The sequence below is a fragment of the Hyla sarda genome, chromosome 4, assembly GCF_029499605.1.
Source record: "Hyla sarda isolate aHylSar1 chromosome 4, aHylSar1.hap1, whole genome shotgun sequence".
Lineage (NCBI taxonomy): Eukaryota > Metazoa > Chordata > Amphibia > Anura > Hylidae > Hyla > Hyla sarda.
The window spans coordinates 186,278,339-186,291,503 of NC_079192.1; positions in this window are offsets into that span (position 1 = coordinate 186,278,339).

Consider the following 13,165-nt stretch of genomic DNA (forward strand, 5'->3'; position numbering starts at 1 on the left):
AAAATTATTTGGGTTGGAATAAACTGGGTGTATGTAAAGTTAATCAAGGGGCGAGTAATAAGAAACTGCTGACTTGGGATGAAATAGAAACACTGTATCAGATAAGAAAATCACAAATTTGCACATATGCAATTACACAATGCATTTTACAAGGATACAGAGAATCAGAGATGGGTGATTGGGAGTCATGTGAAGTTTGAAATGTTAGAAGGGGATTTGGGGAAGGAGAAAAAAGTGGGAAAATGTTATAAAAAATTGCTGAAAGTAGGATCTTAAAAAAAATTATCCTAGGAGTAGAGAAAAATGGGCACAAGAATTAGGGGAAATCACTATAGAGGATTGGTTAATAATATCTCAAAGGCTCCAGTTAATGATAATCTCAAAATCTATTTTGGAAACTACATCCCTCAAGGAACGTAACAAGGGGGTACAGTGAGCCTTAATACCCCACAGGTGTTTGACGCCTTTTCTTTAAAGTTGGATGTGTAAAAAATTTTTTTTTCCCAAAAATGCAGTTTTTCCCCAAATTTTACATTTTTTACAAGGGGTAATAGGGGAAAATTACCCTTAAAATATGTACCCCCATTTCTTCTGAGTAGGAGTGCCAAAATTAAATTTTTCATTTTCATGGACCACTGTTTCATAAAGCTGTCAGACACCTGTGTGGTGTAAATGCTCACTGCACCCCTTATTACATTCCATGAGGGGTTTAATTTCCAAAATGGGGTCACATGTGGGGGGTTGCATTGTTCTGGTACTATGGCCTATGGGGGGTTGCATTGTAAACACACATGGCCTTCAATTCCGAACAAATTTTCTCTCCAAAAGCCCAATGGCGCTCCTTCTCTTCTGAGCATTGTAGTTCACTCACAGAGCTTTTTACATCCACATATGGGGTATGTCTTAGTCAGAAGAAATGGGGTTACAAATTTTGAGGAGCTTTTTTCCTATTTTTCCTTGTGAAAATGAAGAATTTTGGATAACACCAGCATTTTAGTTAAAATAATTTTTTTTCCATTTTTCCATCCAACTATAATGAAAATTTGTCAAACACCTGTGGTTCCGTAAGGGTTGTAGTTTCCAAAATGGGGTCACACGTGGGTATTTATTTTTTTGCATTTATGTCAGACCCACTGTAAAATCAGCCACCCCTGTGCAAATCACCAATTTAGGCCTCAAATGTACATAGTGCGCTCTCACTCCTGAGCCATGTTGTGCATCCGTAGGGTATTTTATGCCCACATATGGGGTATTTCTGTACTCAGGAGAAATTGCGTTACAAATTTTGGGGGGCTTTTTTCCTTTTAACCCCTTATGGAATGGAAAAGTTGGGGTCTACACCTGTTAGGCAGGGTTTTACGGTGAGTTTCCCGCTAGAAGTTTGTGCTGCAGCGGAAAATTTGCCGCAGCTCAAACTTGAAGCAGGAAACTCACTGTAAACCCGCCCGTGTGAATGTACCCTGTACATTCACATGGGGGGGAAGCAAACTTCTGGCTGTTGCAAAACTCCAGCATGCACTGACAGACCATGTAATTTTGCAACAGCTAGAGGCACACTGGTTGGAAAACCTTCAGTTAGGTTCTGTTAACTAACGCAGTATTTTCTAACCAGTGTGCCTCCAGCATGTACTGATCGCCAAAGGGCATGCTGGGAGATGTAGTTATGCAACAGCTGGATGTACGCAACTACAACTCCCAGCATGGCAAGACAGCCGTTTGCTGTTCATTCATGCTGGGAGTTGTAGTTTTGCAAGATTTAGAGGGCCACAGTTTAGAAACTACCGCACAGTGATTTCAAAACTGTGGCCCTCCAGATGTTGCAAAAGTACAAATCCCAGCATGCCCAGACAGCAAACTGCTGTGTGGGCATGACGGGAGTTGTAGTTTTGGAAGATCTAGAGGGCCACAGTTTAGAGACCACTGCACAGTGATCTCCAAACTGTACCCCTCTAAATCTTGCAAAACTACAAATCCCAGCATGCCCAAACAGCTGTCTGGGCATGCTGGGAGTTGAAGTTTTGCAACAACTCACCGGCTTCCATAGGATCGCTGCACCAGGGAGCCGCACTAGAGAAGCCGCACTCTGGCATGTTGCCATCATTCAGGGTCCTGAAGTAGACACTGATGAGGAACCTGAGGAGGACATCAGTGACGTGCAGACACTTGTTGATGATGATGAAGCCGATCACAATTGGGAGCCGGGTGCAGAAGGGGCTTCATCATCAACAGGAGAAAAGGGTTGCAGGTTGCCCCTGAGGCAGCAGCTGAGCCAGCAAGGTGGTAACATGGTTGGCAGTCAGCATTGTGGCAGAAGTGGAAAGTCTGTAGCCAAACGTGCACAGGGGAGACCACCTGCTTTGCAGCAGCCTACTTTCCCGGGAGGTAGTGGAATAGGGGTCCCTGGAGACGGCGGCAGGAGCAGTCAATTAGTGCGGACTGTTGGTGGGAAAATCAGCTATTTGGCGGTGTGCCAGTTTTTCATCAAGCATCCGGAGGAGGTTCACATAGGCAAATACAAGATGTGTCCGCAGAAGGTGAAGCGTGACCAAGGTCCCAATGTTGGCACCATGGCCCTGCGTCAACATATGCTGTGCCACCATAAAGCGGCCTGGGAGAACCGTGGCTCCGATGTAGTGGTGAAGCCTGCTGCATCACCCAGTGGCACGTCGCTCCCTCTTTCAGCCAACCAAGGCTCCACCACCTCAGCCGAAGGGAGCTGTGTGTCATACCGTCCTTCTGTCACTCCAGATGCTCCTGCTCCTCCTACTTTTAGTCAGTCATTTTGCCAGCAATCCATTGGCGTAGCCATGTCCAAGAGACAACAGTATGCACTCACTCATCCAACGGTGCAGAAGCTGGATGTGCTCCTGCTGGTGTTGCAGTCCCTCCCTTTTCAAGTGGTGGACTCTGCACCTTTCAGAGAACTGATGGCTTGTGCCGAGCCAAGGTGGAGGGCCAAGCCGTCATTTCTTTGTGAAGAAGGCAGTACCAGCCCTGCACAATTTTGAGGAAGAGAAGGTGGTCCAGTCCTTGAGCCTGTCGGTGTGTACCAAAGTGCATATCAGCGCCGATGTCTTGAGCTGTAACAGTGGTCAGGGACAATACATGTCCTTTACGACCCACTGGGTGAATGTGGTTCCTGTGCAGCCACAACACCAGCTTGGACAGGTCACGCCGCTTCCTCCTCCATGCTCTCAGGCCGTTGGTCCTGTGACAGTTTGTGACTCAGCCTCTTCATCCTCCACCGTGTCCTCCACTGCACAGACAAGTCTCAGTGCCCCTTCAGCATACCATGTGTGCAGGGTACAGCGGTGTCACGCTTGGCGAACGGAGTCACACAGAGGAGGAACTGCTAAAAGTAATTTATAAAGAAATCGGAGCATGGCTTCCTCCATGAACACTGGAAATGGGAACCATGCTGACTGACAACAGGAAGAACATCTTGTCTGCGCTACGACAAGGAAGCCCTAGCCATGCGCCCTGTAAGGCACATGTGTTCAATCTGGTTGTCAAGCGGTTCCTGAAGTGTTCCCCTTATTTGCAAGACATCCTAACAATGGGAAGGAAACTTTGCATGCACTTCAGCCACTCGTACACCGCAATGCACACCCTCCTTGAGCTGCAGCGTCAGAACGGTATCCCCCAACATGGTCTGATTTGCAATGTTGCCACACGTTGGAATTCCACCCTCCATTTGTTGGACCAACTATACAAACAGACAAAAGTCATCACCGATTTATTGATGATCCAAGCGTTTAGGGGTACTCCCCTGTGTAACTTCAATGTCAACCAGTGGCAGCTCATACGTGACACCTGCCGTTTGAGGAAGCCACACTATTAGTTAGTTGCCAGGAGTATGGCGCCTCCTCGACCGGAGGCAGCACAGACAGACACAAGACCTCCACAGCCAGCTCTACAGAACCAAGCCCAGCAAACCCTGGGTACTGTAAGTGGACCTGAAGAAGGCATGAGTGCATGCCAAAACGCATTGTCCCCATTTTACCAATAAAAGTTTTATTGTTCTGTGCTGCTCAAGTCCTCTCTTCATGATCACAGTTGTGCAGCGCCTGCACCAACCATTTTTTTCTCTGTCTTATCTGTGCTCCATTACTATCAGTCACCAGCACTGGGATCCGATACCGGTAAGAGTGCAGCAGCCAACAATCACAATCACCCTAACTTGCGCCGATTGCTGCATTATTCAGCACATCGTCCTACAAGGTGGGTATCTCACTCGGGTGTGGTGAAGGGCACACACCAGCAAATACCCCTTATCAGGGAGCGCCCCCTGTGTTTTTCATCCCTTTTTTAAGCAACTCCAGGCTGTGCCATTCAGCCACTATATGTTCCACTGATGCTGCCGCCAACTCCAGGCTGTGCCATTCAGCCACTACATGTTCTACTCATGCTGCCACCAACTCCAGGCTGTGCCATTCAGCCTCTATAAGGTCTCCTCATCTGCCGCCAACTCCAGGCTGTGCCATTCAGCCACTATATGTTCTACTCATGCTGCCACCAACTCCAGGCTGTGCCATTCAGCCACTATATGTTTTACTAATGCTCCTGCCAACTCCAGGTTGTGCCATTCAGCAACTATATGGTCTCCAAATCTGCCGCCAACTTCAGGCGGTGCCACTCAGCCACTGTATGTTCTACTCATGCTGCCGCCAACTCCAGGCTGTGCCATTCAGCCACTATATGTTCCACTGATGCTGCCGCCAACTCCAGGCTGTGCCATCCAACCACTATATGTTCTACTCATGCTGCCACCAACTCAAGGCTGTGCCATTCAGCCACCAAAAGGTCTCCTCATCTGCCGCCAACTCCAGGCTGTGCCATTCAGCCACTTTATGTTCTACTTATGCTGCCGCCAACTCCAGGCTGTGCCATTCAGCCACTATATGGTTTCCTCATCTGCCACCAACTCCAGGCTGTGCCATTCAGCCACTATATGTTCTACTCATGCTGCCACCAACTCCATGCTGTGTCATTCAGCCACAATATGGTTTACTGATGCTGCTGGGCCTAGGACATTACCTAAAAAATTTTATGGTAGCACTAGCTACCATAAATCTTTAATTAAAATTTTAAAATTCATCTTTTAATTTTAAGGGATTGTGAAGCCCTATTGTGTTCTCATGCTGCCGCAAGCTCCAGGCTGTGTCATTCAACCACTATATGGTTTACTGATGCTACTGAGCCTTGGACATTGCCTAAAAATTTTCATGGTAGCACTAGCTAACATAAATCTTCAATTTAAATTTTTAAATTCATCTTTTAATCTTAGGGATTGTAAAGCCCTTTTGTCTCCTCATGCTGCCGCCAACTCCAGGCTGTGTCATTCAGCCACTATATGGTCTCCTCTTGCTGCCACCAATTCCAGACTGTGTCATTCTGCCAGATTATGGTCTCCTCATGCTGCTGCCACCTTTAGGCTCTGTGATTGTGCCGCTTTGTGACTCCTGTGGTAATACAGTATTAGTTCAAAGTAAACACCGGGACATTAAATTTGGGAATCTAATATAAATCTTAAATTTACATCATATTACCTGTGGAATTATCACAAGAATCCAATGAAACAGCTTGGAGTGATAACAATGAACCATAACTGATTAAATGAAACATTCGCACTTTCACTGTCAGGGGGGGCGTGAGAGCAAGGGGCTGGAAGAGGTGGTATCTCGCCAGGCGGAGGACCGCCTGCTTGATTTTAGGATACAAGTCTGAGCTTTTTCACTGCAGCCACTGCCAGCTTTATACACCCACTTATCCAATGGCACAGAAGCTAAATGTGCTCCTGTCGAAGTTGCTGGTACTGCAGTCCCTCCCTTTTCAAGTGGCACTCAGAGTATGGGGGTCCGCTGAGAGACAGGGGCTGGAACAGGTGGTAGCTTGCCTTGCGGCGGCCCGCCAGATCGATGCTCACCAGAATGGGTAATCAAAAAATGAAAATAAATTAAATTAAATGAAATAAAAAATCTGCCACATCCAGATGTTCTGCGGCAGTGATTCTAACAGCGATGCCTGTAATCTGCATGTCATACTGAATAAAAGTATTACTTCACTAACACAGCACACTCCCTATGCTTGTTAGGACAAAGCAAAGTGTTCTACATCCCTATTGAGGCTCTCTGTAGGCTAGAAGTAGCCATTTTTAATAGCAATTCACCGCAAATATATTAGACTCGAACCAAATTGAATTTCAAAATTTCGCTCATCTCTAGTTAGGGTGCCTACAATGCAACTTTAGGGTCCCCCTTTGTACTCCCTTACTGCCCCTACTACTTTAGTACCAGACTCCTATTAATAATGCATTTGCTGAAAGGAAGAAAAAAAAAAAAAAAACGGTGTATCTTCTTCCTGTTGCCTGCTGTCCATTTTTCACTGCAAGTGGCACAATGCTCAGGTCCCCAGCTGCTCTTGAACTCTTGTAGGTCTGAAGCAGTCAGAGTTTTACAAGAATGTGTGATGGGGCAGGGAGCCAATAGCTCTCTGATATGGTTTATTTTCAACTCCTGAAGATGCAGATACAGTGTCAAGTAGGACAGGCCCTCTTGACCTCCAGTCAATGACTGCAATCAATATGTCACTGAGTGTGACCACCAGTTATCAACATATACCAAAAATAGCCACAATGCTCATCATAGGCAACTGCTACAACAACAGTTTAACCGTGTGAGAAATGCCCAATGTCTAAAAATAATCTCTATTTATTTCATTTATTGAGAAAAAATGTATTAAAATAACAATTGTATTATTTTATTTAACCCCTTAACGACGCAGGACGTAAATGTATGTCCTGGTGAGCTGGTACTTAACACACCAGGACGTACATTTACGTCCTATGCATAACCGAGAGCATCGGAGCGATGCTCGTGTCATGTGCGGCAGGTCCTGGCTGCTGATAGCAGCCAAGGACCTGCCCCTAATGGCGGACATCAGCGATCGCGCAGATGTCTGCCATTAACCCCTCAGATGCCGTGATCAATACAGATCACGGCATCTGCAGCATCGCGGTACTTTAAATGGATGATCGGATCGCCCGCAGCGCTGCCGGGGCGATCCGATCATCCAGCATGGCGTCCGGAGGTCCCCTCACCTTGCTCCAGCTGTCTCCCGGGGTCTTCTGCTCTGGTCTGCGATCAAGCAGATCAGAGCAGAAGATGACCGATAATGCTGATCAGTGCTATGTCCTATACATAGCACTGAACAGTATTGGCAATGGAATGATTGCTGTAAATAGTCCCCTATGGGGACTATTAAAGTGAAAAAATAAAAGTAAAAAAATAAAGTTAAAAAAAATTTGAAAACCCCCCTCCCCCAATAAAAACGTAAATTGTCCCATTTTTCCCTATTTCACCCCCAAAAAGTGTTAAAAAATATTTTATATACATATTTGGTGTCGCCGCGTGTGTAAATATCCAAACTATTCAAATAAAATGTTAATGATATGAACATTTTATTCCCCAAAAAAATTACTAAAAAAGTATTAAAAGTTTTATATAAGCAAATAGGATATCAATAAAAAGTACAGTTCACGGCGCAAAAAATAAGCCCTCATACCGCCACTTATACGGAAAAATGAAAAAGTTATATGTCTTCAAAATAGGGGAATTTTAAACGTACTAATTTGGTGAAACAGTTTGCGATTTTTTTAAGCTCAACAGTAATAGAAAAGTATATTATCATGGGTATCATTTTAATCGTATTGACCCAAAGAATAAAGAACACATGTAATTTTTACTGTAAATTGTACGGCGTGAAAACGAAACCTTCCAAAATTTGCAAAATTGCGGTTTTCTTTTTAATTTTCCCACACAAATAGTATTTTTTTTTTGTTGCGCCATACATTTTATGGTAAAGTGAGTGATGGCATTACAACAGACAACTGGTCACACAAAAAACAAGCCCTCATACTAGTCTGTGGATGAAAATATAAAAGAGTTATGATTTTTTGAAGGCAAGGAGGAAAAAATGAAAAGCCCAAGTCCTTAAGGGGTTAAAGCTCAATGGTAAAAGAGTAAACAAATAAAATGCACATGTGCTGAAATTATGCAATTGTAAAGTATCTAACCCAACTGAGCTGTTACTATGCAACAACTGTGCAAAAGGCTAGTGTCTCTTCACATGCATCAAGTGTGTGCCTCATATATCACCATGGTGAGACCATGCATAAAGTACTAGTGCAAACAGATCAGGTCAAGCTAAGAAAAGAGGAAAAGGGCAGTGACAGATTTCATATTATAAATATATCATACAGATATATTTATAATATGAAATAAAGAGTAATAAATACTATCTGGCTCTTGAAATATAGATATAAAAGGGAGAACACACAAAACCAGAACAGTATAGCAGAGAAACAGGAATAGGGAGTAACAATGAAATACCAGATCCCAAGTGTACACCCTGACGTGCATGTTTCGAACCCTTTATCACATAAGTTTGTGTGTCTGGAAAGGTACACAATTTTTTATGGATTAAAGATGCAACAAGCACTAAAGGTTGGATTTAGTGGGATGATGTTATTCTATGGACATACCGTATATAATGTAGAAAAGGTACATTTATTTATTGTACCCCCACTTTATACACCATTTTTATTGTGCTGAAAAAGCAGCCATAGGGAGGAAACATAATCTGAATCATGCTAGATATATTTTTGCCAGAAAGTTTATTTCTTTAAGTGGACATAAAAGTTTAACCTAATGAAAGCTTGAGTTAAACTGTGAGCATACAGACTTATGATGTCTGATTTCTCCTATTTCTACTTCATGGTTTTAAATTGAAAAACAATTTTCTGTACAAGTTACAAACTGATTTTTAAATGATCTCCCAAAAATACGGAAATATGTATCCATCACTGAAACTCAATAAAAGACTTTGAATAATGTAGGAATAAAAATCAACAAAATATAAATGAATTCTACTTTTCTGGTCGTCTCATCTGATGAGAGTTTGATGAAATATTTGTTGACAGTTATCTATCTATCTATCAATTTATCTATATCTTATCTATCTATCTATCTATCTATCTATCTATCTATTAGAGTGCCTCAGTGGACATACTGGGGGAGATTATCAAAACAATATAACCTACACTCTTCCTCTGAAATGTTAAACCAATAGAAATGGCAACAAAAACCACCTATGGTACATGCTGGGGGAGATTATCAAAACAGCCTAAAAGAAAAAATGTATTTGATGCCAAAAGCAGCTTATCATCCCTCAGCTTTCAGCAGAAATTACTCTGGAAAAATGAGAGCTGCATTGCTATGGGCAACAAAGACAATTTCTACCTGTATTATTTGGTTGAAAATATTGACAGTAGTATTGCACTTTTCTATTTGAATTCCCTTCTTTTGTTAGTCATATTAGTCTGGGGCAGTGCCAGACCAGGGTGCCTAGGTTATCTCAGAAGAGACTGCAAATATTACTTGTTTCTTTTTAGACATCCAGGATTTTCTTTTATCACAACATTCCAAAATCCATAACAGTTTTCTTTTTCTGGTGACTTAGCCAATGAGCAGGGGCTTACATTGGGGGGCACCTTTTTCAACTGTAAGTGCATCCTCATGACAAAAATATAGGTGTTTACTATGCCAGAACAGGGAGCCATTGTCTCATTGCCCCACCATACGCTCACATAATCCACAGGTCACAATGGGGGAGATTTATCAAAACCTGTGCAGAGAAAGAGTGGAGCAGTTGCCCATAGCATCAGATCGCTTCTTTTATTTGTAAAGATTCCTGTGACAAATGAAAGAAGCGATCCACTCTTCCCCTGCACAGGTTTTGATCAGACTCTCCCAATATGTCTGTGACCTACAAGGCCCTGGGAACTCAAAGCAGGCTGTTGGACTTCATTGCAACCACTGACAGAGAGTGACATTGGCCATTAGAAGTGTGCAGTGTGATCTAGTTGTTTCAGTGAGGAAAGGGGATTAGGTAAATAATAATAATAGGACCTTTTTTTTTATTTTTTATAAATCATTATAATACAATCAGTAAGGACACTGGAGTGAGGAGCCAAAGGGGTCTGGCAGCAAGCTTTCCAGAAAGGTTGTGGCTGGGAGAAGTTCTCATCATGGATTGCATCATAAGCAAAAGAAACTAAAAAGTGAACGACTCAAAAAACAAAACAAAATCACCTGTCACTCTCACTAGATTTATCTGTACTACATTTATTTATAGGGTGGGAAGAAGGCCTTTGTAGAACTGCACAATATTGTTCTTTGTATAAGTTTTTTTTTAAATCATAAATCACCAAGTAGCAGATCAGTGATCATTGGAAGAGGAAGACATCATAAAATATAAGCAATAAAAGCAAATACACTTAAAAACCTATCTAGACAAACATAACAACTATGTTAGTGATTAGGGATGAGCGAATGGTATCTGACAAATCCGAATTTGTTACCAACTTCAGGAAAAATTAGGTTTGCAACGAATGCGAATATCGCCGTGATTCTATCACACAAATCGCTTCATTAAACTCCATTTAGTCCGTTCCAGGCTCCAGGGCATCTAAAATGGGGGATCCATGGCAAGGAATCCTGAGAAGGCGGGAACAAGGGTAGGCAGGATGACCCTTAATCACATGCAGCATGCAACCTATCAGCAGCCAATCATATAATTGGCAGCCATATTGCGGCCAGTAACTTCAGCCTTTCACTGCAGAGAGATAGATAGGGACAGATAGCGCTGTGTGTTACACAGAAAAGCTTTTTTCCAGCAGCAATTCACCTCCTGGTCAAGTCAGCGTTCTGTTGCACAGAGAGAGAGGGACAGAGAGCAGTGTGTGTTTCACAGAAAAGCATTCTTACTGCAGCAATTTACCTCCCATTCACTGTCTACGGCGTTCTATTACAGAGAGGGACAGAGAGCAGTGTGTTGCACAGAACAGCAGCGATTCAGCTCAAGCACAAATCCTGCCTAGAAGCACTGATAGGGAAGGGAGTGAGACTGAGAGAGAAAGTGCAATTTTGGGTGGAGTACACAGCGACTGTGTGCTGCAGCACTGGTGTGTACTGCTGGTGTTGTGCACAAATACTTTTTTAAGCGTACTGTAGCACATTTTTCTCCCCTCGTAAGTGCATATCATATACGTACATCTAAGTGGTGTACTTTTTTGTTCCTGTTAAAGTCTCAAGGGCCTAGATACTGTGAAAGTCAAGGAAAAAGTATTCAACTGCTGGTGTTGTACGCAAATACTTTTTTAAAGCGTACTGTAGCGCATTTTTCTCCCCTCATAAGTGCATACCACATATGTACATCTAAGTGGTGTACTATTTAGTTCTTGTTAAAATCTAAAGGGCCTAGATACTGTGAAAGGCCAGGCAACTCACCGGCTGGTGTTGTACACAAATACTGTTTTAAGCGTACTGTAGAGCATTTTTCTCCCCTCATAAGTGGATACTACATAAGTACATCTAAGTTGTGTACTATTTTGTTCCGGTTAAAGTCTCAAGGGCCTAGATACTGTGAAAGACCAGGCAAAAGTATTCAGGCAAAAGTTGTACACAAATACTTTTTAAGGGTGCGTTCACACGGGCGTGAAAAATGTGCTACAGTACGCTTAAGGGTGCGTTCACACGGGGGTATTTGTCAGCGGATCCGCTGTTGCGGATCCGCTGACAAAGGCCCCTAAAGTGCTACCCTCTTTGTGCCTGCTAATAGCGGCAATCCGCCGCTACCAGCAGAAACACTGCGATGTGCGAGTTACCCTGCAGTGTACTCGCACACATTGCGGCCGCTCTCTGTGTAGCTCAGGGAGCCGGGGGAGCGGGTGCGATGTGCGGATACACTGCGAATCGCACATCACAGTGTGTCTGCTGTAGCGGCGGATTGACGCTATTAGCAGGCACAAAGAGGGCAGCACTTTAGGGGCCTTTGTCAGCGGATCCGCAACAGCGGATCCGCTGACAAATACCCCCGTGTGAACGCACCCTTAAGCGTACTGTAGCACATTTTTCTCCCCTCAAAAGTGCATGCCCCATATGTACATCTAAGTGTTGTACTATTTTGTACCTGTTAAAGTCTCAAGGGCCTTAATACAGTAATCCTTCGACCTACGATGGCCCCGACATACGATCATTTCAACATACAATGGCCTCTTGGAGGCCATCGTATGTTGAAGGCAGCATCAAAATACAATGCTTTTATATGTCAGGCCATCACATAAATGGCTATCCAGCAGTGCAGACTGCTTCAGCTGCCGCCGGATAGCCGTTTAATGTGCCCCGTGTGCTCCAGTTGAGTGTTACTCACCTGTCCCCGACGTTCAGGACCATCCTCTTCATGCTCTGCTGCATGGCCATCGCTGTTTTTCGTTGTCATCACGTCGCCAAGCACGCCATCCCATCATCCAATAGGAGCGTGTGCTCAGCGATGTGATGACGGCGATGGAGAGCGACGATTTAGGGCAGGGGTGATGGTCCGTAGCGGCGGGGACACCCCGGGGACGTGATGAAGGCGATGGAGAGCGACGATCCAGGGCAGCGGTGACAGTCCAGAGAGGCGGGGATACGTGAGTATAACTATCTATATCATTAGTGCACAGATCCCTCAACATACGATGGATTCAAGCAATGATGGTTCATTTGGAAGGAATTACCATCGTATGTTGAGGGATCACTATACTGGGAAAGGCGAGGCAAAAGTACTCACCAGATGGTGTTGTACACAAATACTTTTTTAAGCGTACTATAGAGCATTTCTCTCCCCTCATAAGTGCATATCACATACATACATCTAAATGGTGTTCTATTGTGTAACTGTTAAAGTCTCAAGGGCCTAGATACTGTGAAAGTCAAGTAAAAAGTACTCACCAGCTGGTGTTGTACACAAATACTTTTTTAAGCGTTCTGTAGCGCATTTTTCTCCCCTCATAAGTGCATACCACATATTTACATTTAAGAGGTGTACTATTTAGTTCCTGCTAAAGTCTAATGGGCCTAGATACTGTGAAAGGCCAGGCAAAAGTACTCACCGGCTGGTGTTGTACACAAATACTTTTTTAAGCGTACTGTAGCGCATTTTTCTCCCCTCATAAGTGCATGCCACATACGTACATCTAAGTGGTGGACTATTTTCTACCAGTTAAAGTCTCAAGGGCCTAGATACTGTGAAAGGCCAATGCACAAAAAGAGCACATACGTTTATG